Genomic DNA, 9,553 nt, shown 5'->3' on the forward strand with positions numbered 1-9,553 from the left:
GTCTCCCAAGGCAAACAGGTCTCAGGGGAGAGCCCAGACTAAGAGCGCTTCAAAATAACCCTGATGATAAGCAGCCCACGGTCTTCAGCCACCGAGCTCAGCTGCAGGACAGCAGTGAAGTCCCAGGTATAAAATGCACGGCCCGCCACTGATATATATACATAATACACAAAAACAAACAAAAAACGACAACAATGAATCAACAACAATAAACCTACTGGCTTATGACAATGATAATAACAATGCTTATCCGTAGATTTACTATTTAATGTAAAAGCAACTCAAACTTCATCATTTGGTTTGTCCTCACTTTTTACTATCTGTATCTGTTCAAATATTTGATAACCAATCCCTTTTTTCCATTATTCAAAAAAAATAATAGAGCCAGGTGCCATCTCTAGTATTACATCGGCAACCAGACCTTTATTATGTTTGTTTGTCAAATGAAACCTAATACACACAATGACATAACAATACAGTTTGTGGATTTAGCTTTCAGACTAAATTCTAATAAATCAATCAAATGCTCATCGAGTTTTAGAACATGTGAGATAACACCAATAAAGCTTAGTGCTCCAGAGCGAGGTGTGATTCTTGACGTGTCCTTTGCTGACCACAGTCCTCGGTCAGACTTGGGGGGACTTGCTCTCTGGTTGGTGAAAACCAATGCAAACGTTAGCGTGTGTGGTATCCCCCGGCAGAGAAGTGATGACCTGTGAAATAGGAGAGGGTGTGTGCATCGGGAGATGGTTGAGGTTTGACACGGTCTCTTGTTTACATACCGTGGCAGCCTGAAACCGAGGGTGCTTGACCTTGGCGTTTCTCACACTAAAATACTGTACCTCCTAAACTGTACAACATGGTCTAAGTTCTCCCTCGCCCTCTCTTGACAGGACGGACGGACCAGCAGAGTCCAGCTAAGGGAGGGGGAGCTCAGACTAGAGGGGTTTAAATTTGAGCCCTAAATGTCTGAGCCCTCTGTCCAATGTCTCGGGTCGACTGTGCCAATCATAAGTACACGAGAATTGAGAAGATAATCAACATATTATTTGGAATCTGGTCATTTGGTCGAGATGGCGGCACATGTAGGCGCAATAACTCGGCATCCTGACTGACACCCTGCACGGTGAGGCGGGTAAAGATAATGGATGGATATCAATGGATATCATAACCTATTGCAGTAATGTGTTTAGGGATTGAAGTTGAAATCTGTTTCTTTGCAGGCCCATAGAAGTGGCTTAACCGTGCCAAATTTGTATTTCTACCATTTATTTCAGGCCTCAAAATTTACATCTGTGAAAAAAAGTACTTGGAAAAGCTAATCATAGCTGTCCCAGCACCATCTTTAGAATAATGTCATATTATCTTTGTGTGTGGAAGCGCTCCATCTCCAAAGCCTTCAGTAGTGCACATCAGTCTCCAGGCAGGCCAGCAGCTGACAGCCATCACAACTATTTTGGTCGGAGCGGAGCCCGGCCAACTTTCACACTTTAGTTACGTTTTTAGTTGAGGCTTCTCTAATGGAAGAGAACGCTGCATGCTGGGGGGGCAGATCAACTTAAGCAACAGGGAATGCCCCTCTCATTGTCTAACTGCACTGGACGTGACCGCGATCACATGGATTACATATTTATTACATTTTACCTCCGTGATCAGAACGTGATGCCGATCATACACTCCCTGTCGCTCGTCATGGGAGTCTGGAAAACAAAGGCAGGGGGACAAAGAATACACCAACACAGAGTGCAAAATGTAAACCTGCTTTTTAATCGATCTCCATAGAAACAACTGCCAAAAAAACAAACAAATGTCATGTAAAATAACTGATAACAATATGTGCACTGCATCACCAGCAACAGCCGAGGTGATTCATTTGCATTCAGCAATCAAGGCAAATATTCAAAATACAGTCAAGAACAGTTTTAGAAAAAAAGCTCCCAAAATGCCTCAAAAACCGAACACAGTATACAGCGATGTAGACATTCTATACAGAGACGAAAATTAAAAAGGTTGTCATTTCAATTTCAGATCTCAGCCATAAGCGATTGTCCTGTCGGGGCGGAAGAAACTATTCCATACAAATATATGTTGGAGCTTATTCCATACCGACCCGTGCATTAAAGGCTTCTCCGATTCGTCACAAGCAAGCTTAAACCAAGCTCCAGACAAACTGCTCTCATTAAATGAATGACCAATTTTGCCGCCAGTTATACTTTAGACCGCAAAAACTTCCCCGATACATCCGAGACTCTCTCACCTTCTCTTCCCTGTTCTCCTCCATAAACAACATTTCATCAGAGCAGTGCTGTTCCAATCCTCTCCTTCGTCTTTCTATAACAACAGCCTCGTTTCCTCTCTAAGGTCAGACCAGAGTAAAGCATGGTGTTAGTGTTTTCTCTGCTTGAAACTGAACACCCACACTCCAGCGAAAGGAAATGAAGGTTCTTAACAAAATCACCTACATCGTATTTATGAGGTGCACGTGTTTGGGCCCACCACGGGTCGTACTCTGGGATTAGCATGTGATCATCCACGCCGATGTAGGCCAAAACATGAGCGACTGTTAGGGTTGAAAATAGCACTGCATTAAAAAAAAAAAGCGCCAGGGCCTGTTAGGTGTGTGCATGTTGCTACAATGACAAGATGAAACACTGGCTGGTCATTTGAAGGCCTTAACACTGCAGAAGCAGAGCTTCGTTTTGGTTTTTCGCCTGGGAGCTGAAACCGACACCACGCTGCTGGAGACCCAGGCCGTATTGCTGGGCCTGCTGGAGGGAAGGGAGGCACCGGAGAACCAGAACCAGGACTGACTGGAGCAGACTGTCAGACGATGCTGCAGTAAAATGAGAGGTTTTCTCAAGGGAATCTGGTGCTCGGAAACACTACCACTTTAGTCCACAGAGACCACCACAATGAATATTTGTCGTAGCTTTAACTACGTAACAGACATATTTTAACCCAAACCACAATCTTTCAAAACCTAACCAAGTAGTTTTGTTGCTTCAACCTAAACAAGTATTTTCCTGTGAACACATAAGTTCTTTTTTAAAAGACACACGCAAAACTGATGCTAGAGGGGTAGGTAGCGCGTCATAGTTTGAAACACTGCTGTATTTGACAAGTAGGGAGACAGAACGTGTTGGACTGTCGTACCTCTGCATGTGAACTTTCTGCTTTAACACTTGACTCATTTCACCTACAATATCTGCTTCTTCTAGTAGTTACAATAGCACAGCACCATTCACAAGAGCCACATACTGAAGCACTGAGTAAGGCATTTAACACTACACCATTGTCCTCCACTAGAGTCTGCACCTTATCTCAGACCTTTGTTGCTTCCATGCAACGTAATCCTCTTCAACAAAAATAAGACAAAGCTTCCTCTTTCACAATACATTTACTTAAATACTCATATGATAATATCCATAGGCTACTTCCCACTACATGGCTTTTCATTTCATTTCACCTCCTAGTGATACGTCACCGCCTAGTGATACGTCACCTCCTCGTGATACGTCACCGCCTAGTGATACGTCACCTCCTCGTGATACGTCACCGCCTAGTGATACGTCACCGCCTCGTGATACGTCACCTCCTCGTGATACGTCACCGCCTAGTGATACGTCACCTCCTCGTGATACGTCACCGCCTAGTGATACGTCACCTCCTAGTGATACGTCACCGCCTAGTGATACGTCACCTCCTAGTGATACGTCACCGCCTAGTGATACGTCACCGCCTAGTGATACGTCACCTCCTAGTGATACGTCACCTCCTAGTGATACGTCACCGCCTAGTGATACGTCACCTCCTAGTGATACGTCACCGCCTAGTGATACGTCACCTTCTAGTGATACGTCACCTCCTAGTGATACGTCACTGCCTAGCTTTGATGAAAAGCTGCCAACTGAGAATTCTCAGGCCCTCAAACTGGGAAAAAAATACCTACAATGTTTACCAACCTTAAATTAGATTTATGAATTAGAAGGATATCAAGATTTGCAATAAGCTCCAATAAACCATATTTTTTTGTGAAAATCCTCCATGTATCACATGATATTTAAGACTCCATGTAATATGCTCCAGCCTGCCTTAACCAACGATTTTACAGCATGTTTTAGCTTGGACACACCTTGCTTACATATTCAAAGAATTGCCACATTATTCATGTCTGTTACTACAGTTTGGTGAATTCTGCAATGACTGCCAGATACAGATGTTATTATTGTGTAACAACTGATTTTCCACCATTTTTCTAACCTATATCACTTGCTAATCTTTGGTAATACGGAGGAATTAAACTCTCAATGTTATATTTTCAGTTATGTCAGAAACTCTGAGCTACAAGATGAAGCGATTTCCCTTCAGATAGTGGAGGGCACTAAATTCCCAGTGATGGAATGAAGACGCATGTCAGTGCATGGTGTTTCTAATCAACCTGTTCTCACTCCCTACTCATCAAATACCAACGCTTGGTCAGTGCCTCTCGACGTCTGATACCACCGCACAGAAGCACCCTTTAGTATGAGACGCACCAGGCTTTCTACTAACTCCAACCTAAACCCATCCTCGTCATTCTTCAAACAAACACAGGATATTCACACAGGAAGCCGCTGTTCGTGTCCCGTGTGAAAAAATATCAATGTTAACTTTTTGTACATTAGTTTTGTTACGTAACTTTTCTCAACACTTTTCTTACCTATTTTTGTTACCCAAACCTAACCACGTCAATTTGTAAACCTAAGTTGGATGTTTATTTTGAAAAGAGACTGTATGCGTGTAATGAGCAGAAACTGTACCTTTTTCTGTGAACACAGAAGTTTATTTTGAAAAGACACTATCCATGTAACGAGTGGAAAATGACACACCGTGTCTGACACATATAAAGCTGATGCAAGAGTGGTACTTTGAGCGTCATAGACAGAAGCTTAGGGCCACTGATGGAGAGTCTGTGTTTGACGAGTTGGGAGGGAGAATATGTTCTAATCGAGTTTCTGTGGGATCCAAATGGAAATTAAGTTATTACTCTAAAATACACTGTGAAGCCTTGTTGGGACTGAGTTTGCAAACAAATTTCTTTAACTTCTGCAATCCACTCTGTCTGTCTGACTGAATACTTTATACTAATCATACTTTACTCTGACATCCTAACTAACAACAACATATCTGCATGCTAAACTAGGCATCACAATCACATCATAAGAAAAATAAGTTATGCTAAATCCAGTAATCAGGGTGGAAACAGATTTAAGACAATGATTTTTTTATCCTTCTAAACTTAATTAAGAGTTCAAATATTAATTAAGAGTTCAAATATTCTAGCTAAATCTTTCATCCACATACACAAGTATATTTGACATGTTAGTAGTGGCTGATTTCAAATGGGCGAAAACTTTATATTGAAACAACCATTCACACACCAGCAGCTTTGAATAATTGAAAAACACAACATAGAACCAAACACAAAATGAATCTCGTTCTTGGCTTCTAGACGCTTCTGCAGATAAAACTACATGTCTGGGTGGAATACTCCGATTATACCATGGCTACAAAAATCTATCGAAAGTACTGTTTATCATATCATAGGGCATACAACATTTACATTTTTGTAATCCAGAGCAAACGATCACTGCACTATTCCACTAGGCATCAGTGGTCCATTTGGGAATTTAAAATGCTGATGATGAGACAACATCACAGCTGTGCAGTTATCTGAAAGAAATGCAAGTGAGCAACATCATCCAACCCATGCACGCAGATTTACATGTGAGCGATAAACCACCTAATTAATCTGCTGAAACAATCTACAGAGTTTAAATGCATTAACAAAGAAATCGATTGCAATCAACAACCCCATAATACATCTTAAAGGTAAACTGATTGTACGCTGTATGTATTAAAACCCATCCCATCACAGTGAAGCTTTATTTTTCCATGTCCGTAATTTCTGAATTATTTCCTGGAAAGAATTATAACTTAATGAAACTACTTTGTTCATTACGAACCCATAAAATAAAGCGTATCAACCATCAACATTGAGACATTTTGCCTTGTTGTTTTAACATACAGAATATTGAGCAAGAACTGAAAATGAATCATGAGGCCATTGTTACACAGAACAGGTATCATGACTAAATCCATAGACAATATTGTATGAAATAGTAAACACAGGCTGTTAATCAAATGCCAATCATATTCATCTTAATCAGCAAAGACATTTTTGTATTGGTTAAAGCTGAATAATACATATTCCCACATCAAAATATGAATAAATAAATAATATATATTCAGCATCACGGCTCTCTGTTTCATGGTATTTATGCTATAATACCTAAGCAAACACTTTTAAGTGAAATATTCCAAGGACTAATTGACTGACTGTCACTTTAATAATCTTATATATATACACATGTATGATTCCTTGGATGGTCTGTGTTACTAAAATCACAAACGTTTATCACTGCATGATAACCGCTGTGTGTGACAAAGGCTCCAACAAATATTCTGTTGAAACCGTTTGGAGACTTAACAACAGAAGAGAAATCTTTATCATCAACTCAACATCAATGAATAGTATTTACCTCAACAGTAGAGTCATTTACTGCGAGTTTAGCAAGGACCATAACAATACAAACATATACTGACTCAAATGGTACAACAAAACGAACATTTCTAACAGCTCCACCTTTCCCAGAATGGCCAAAAAGAATCATACAACTTTGTCAGCCTAAAGTGAGTCATGAGACCTTGTTGTGTGTTGAGTGTGTTGTATATTCCAATATGTAGTAAATCATGGTTAAAACAAAGAGAAAACATTAGTAAGCGTTGTGTTGTATATGGATCCTGTGTTTTTGTATACTGGTACACTTCACAGACAGCAGTGGACAGTGTAGTACACATTCAGCATTCCTCTTAAAGTCAGTATCTTTAAGGAATAATTTCACTAGTGTGGTACATTCATCATTGTATTTTAGGTAATGTTGCGGAAAAGGAGATTGAGGAGAAGGGGTTAGCAGCAGAGCTCCAGGCTCGAGTCTACCGGGACATGACCAGAGACGGTTTGAACAAGCCACACGACCTCCACCAGTAACACTCAGGTAAACTATAAACCGTAATATTTCAACATAACTGTATCTTAGAAATGTAGGTAACATAAAGTTAAGCAGAGAGTAGCATAGCTTGCTAACGTCAGCTAGCTATGCTCATGTTGTTACCAAACTAACATTAAAGTTAGCTGAAATGATTACATTGGGCTTCTTGCATTGTATTCCCCTGTTGTTGTTGTTGTTGTTGTTGTTGTTGTTGTTGTGCTAACGTTAGTTTGCCAACGACATTAGTATAGCTAACAATGTAGGGTCAAGTCTACCTAACTAACTCTATAAGTTACAGTTGTACTGAAATATCACGTTTGTATGGTTTACCTTGGTGGAGGTCGTGTGGCAATGACCTGATACAATGTATTAAATATACGCTTTATTTATTGGTAAGTAAGTGCAATAAATACGTGATTTTCCACAATGGGTCCCAGCGCCCAAAGTGCCCGGGCCTGGAGCTCTGTAGCTGTTGGGGATTGAGACCTAATATCCTTGTGATTAAAGAGCAATTCCACACCATGTTTTATCTTGAACACGCCCTGTTTCAGCCCTGTTCTCAGCTGTAGAGTACAACTGTCTTGTACAACTGCCAACGCCTTGTGCTTCGCTCACACATAACTGCAAACCATATGACGGTCGCACACTCTTCATCCCTCTCTTCATATTACAACTCCGAACAAGAGTTACACATGTAGCTTTGGTTCTATGAATTATGATGTATCTGGATTTCTCTCCACACTTCCTTTTATGTATTTCTGGATAGTGGAACATCTAACTTCCAAAGCTGACTACAAGGAGACATTTTAAAATGTCGGTGGTGTCGACCAGATACTCACAGTCAGGTGAACCAGCTGTTAGCCTAAGTTACAGCTAGCTACTCACAGGTTGTGTATGTGCCAGTGGAGGAAGTAGCAGTTTATAAGTGCCATTAACTTAATGTGGTATATGCTGCTCAAATATCAGACAGTTTTGTAGGTTTTTATGGTACTCTTGTTTTAATAAAGTGTATTCTTATACAAATTACTCAGTCACTCGTCAGAATAATTGTTACACTACCTCATTATGAAAATCAGCTAGCGTAGTGTGAAATGTAACACAGCTGAGCTTCTAGACATGTTCAAACAGTGAGCTAGTGTATGTAAATGTATTAAACTGGGCTCCGTTTAAGTAAATACTAAATGGTATGCTATATACAGCTATCATACGCTAATGTTAAATGATGCGAAATCGTAATGAGGACTGTGCAAACATGAATGAAAATATAGAAACATAGATTCATAGTTCAGCACAAAGTATCAGAGAAGGCCATGTCAAAAGCAATACATCCATTCGTTAAAAGACTCGGACACCAGACTACGAGGCTGTGCTTTACAAATAATACAAACCCCTCTGATTGTCTACTGTGAACCTGATGCAGCATAAAAAATGGCAGGCACTGAGACCCACGGAGACAGATAAAAACAGATACGAACGGATCGATAGACAGACCGATAGAAATAGAGCCACTCTCCCAGGACATGGCAGAGGGAGAATCACCCGAGCGCTTCACATTCCTGCCTGGGCCCTTCTCACCCACCGCCACGTCACTCCGTAAAATAGTAAGGCAGCTGTTAGCTTCCATCAGCTCAAAGTGCATCTCTGAACATATCCAGTCCACCGCCCACCCACCCTCACAAACACACACACACACACACACACACACACAAACACACGCACACACGGCAGAAGCAGACACGTGTGTCAGATACACTGAGACATGCACAAGCTTGGTTTCCATCCAAATATTTCTGTGTGAATTTTTATGTAAGAGACAAGTTCAGTATTAATAGATCCAAATTCAACAAACGGTCGTCCGCCATTGCAAAACCTTCTTCATGCTCACTTGAAGCGAAACATAGTTTCTTAATCAACACGTTATGCAGCAGATGGCAGCAGAAAGGTGTTGATTGACTAAATAATAAAAGCCCTGTTAAAGTGCACTACAGTTCAAAATGGGCTCACTCATTGCTGCAACCTGCAAATGTGTTGTAAATATTGTCCGTTCAAAGTGGATGCATCTGACTAGTAGTTCATGGCATGTGACCAACAAAGGCAATGATTACTTTTCAACACGGTAGAGGCGCTCTCCGTTCCTCTGGTGGATCGTTTAGGAAACAAATTCTCTTCAACTCAGCTGGACAACGTACAAACTTTTTATTGCAGCATTTCAAAACTTGCCAAATTTGCCGAACAGTGGATTGGAAATGGAGCTACAGACGGACAAGCACAGGCAGCGGAGGTGCCGGGCCCCACACTCACTCCACTCTTCAGGCCTTCCAGAGAATCCATAGTTGGGGTTAGGGGGGGCGGGGGCATTTCCACACCGGCGAATGCTTGCTTTAGCTTTCACTGCACTCTAAGTACAGTGTCACAAATCATCGCCAATCCAATCAAGGACTCGGGCATCTTTCAGTCCATCC

Source organism: Anarrhichthys ocellatus, unplaced genomic scaffold (genome assembly GCF_004355925.1).
Source record: "Anarrhichthys ocellatus isolate YVR2014 unplaced genomic scaffold, GSC_Weel_1.0 scaffold85, whole genome shotgun sequence".
Classification (NCBI taxonomy): domain Eukaryota; kingdom Metazoa; phylum Chordata; class Actinopteri; order Perciformes; family Anarhichadidae; genus Anarrhichthys; species Anarrhichthys ocellatus.